This window comes from Cyprinodon variegatus, unplaced genomic scaffold (assembly GCF_000732505.1).
Source record: "Cyprinodon variegatus isolate N-32 unplaced genomic scaffold, C_variegatus-1.0 Scaffold1179, whole genome shotgun sequence".
NCBI lineage: Eukaryota > Metazoa > Chordata > Actinopteri > Cyprinodontiformes > Cyprinodontidae > Cyprinodon > Cyprinodon variegatus.
The window spans coordinates 81,704-83,261 of NW_015151632.1; positions in this window are offsets into that span (position 1 = coordinate 81,704).

Here is a 1,558-nt window from a genome sequence, read left to right on the forward strand (position 1 = left end):
GTTTTACTTTTGTTTGTTTTCATTTAATAAACGTTTTGAACTTTCCTACTGACTGTCCGTCTCTCCTTGAATACTGGGTCCATCTGCCCCGTTTCATGATTAAGCAAATCATTTAATAAAACATCATTTGGCAAATAATGTTTTATTCACCTCATGGATTTGCATTGTGAATTGGTCTGAAAACATTCAAATTTCTCCAAATTAGTGAAAAGCTAATTTGATCAGATCCAAAACTCTTCCAGATAAATCTTGGTTTCGAAACTCCAAATCCATCTTAAACTGTAATGTGGTTTTCAACCATGCTTCCCTTCCTCTTTGTACATAGTAGTTAGTTTAGTTTCAGTAGTTTTAGTTAACCATTTAACATCCACCTCATTTTGGGTAATGCTTGCCCACTTTGCTTACCCAAATGGAAGAGCAAATAACTTAGGAACTGTACGCCCAAATTATATGTGCAAAGCATTATTTGAAAGCTAACCCCCTCTAGTGTCCTAATATATAAAAATGAGGTGAGTAGAATACAGACCAACCTGCATCAGTTCAAATATGTCAAAGTTGTTTTTTTATTCTTGGAAATTGTCTTTTTTGAAGAGCAGTAATAAAGACATTCTTGAGAAAAAGCAGGTTGTATTGTATTATATTTGTTCTTCATCATGTCGGTAATTAATGCAGAACATTTCAGACCTCTAACTACACCAGTTCCAGAGCTCTGGGCTTTGGAACTTTTGGTGTCAGCTTGGAGCTGCGCTCAATGGCTCCACCTGCTGGTAAAAATTTTACTGGTGGAATTTTATGTGTTCTGAATTATTAGCCCCACTTAAGGTCCACCTGGTTGCCGGCAACCCACTGGGTTTTAAGAGGTTAATAATGTTAAACTGAAATATGTTTGACTTGGAGCTGAATGATTTTTGTTAATAAAATCTTATATTTTGAACAGAAGTTGTGGTGAATTTATTCCATGTATGAGCAGAAATAATTGTTTGACCATGATTAGAGCTAGAATCACTCTTTCATCTATTGTTCTAACACACAATTAGTGGGACTGTGTGTCATAAACAGTATATAACAGCTGAAATAAGATATTTTACCCCCCCCCCTACTGGGGAGGGCGATAAACATCTTAAAGTATCAGAAATAAATTCCCAGCGGGCTGGGAAGAGAAAAGAACATAAAATCACAACATAAGGAACAACAGATGAGGTAGAAAAGGAGAAACTACCAGCAGACTGATGGAACTAGTCAGACTGGAGAAAGAGAAACGATGATTCTATGTTCAGACCGCAAGCAGCAGAGGAGCAACTAGTTTACGTACAAAAGTTAATAGTTGATGCACATCAAGGTGCAGTAAAAGCTCCGACAGCGCGTTTTGAGCAGCAGGAGCAGCGCTTCATGAGCTTCTGATGTGCTGAACACGCTGCAAACACAGCTGCTGCTGGAATTGGAAAAACATAACTTTTTCTGTCGGACGCGTCACATCAACCAATGAGAGCAGCTGATCTGGGAGCTGGCAGGGAGTCAGACGCAGCACTGCTGATGCAGAGCGCTAGGATCACTCCTC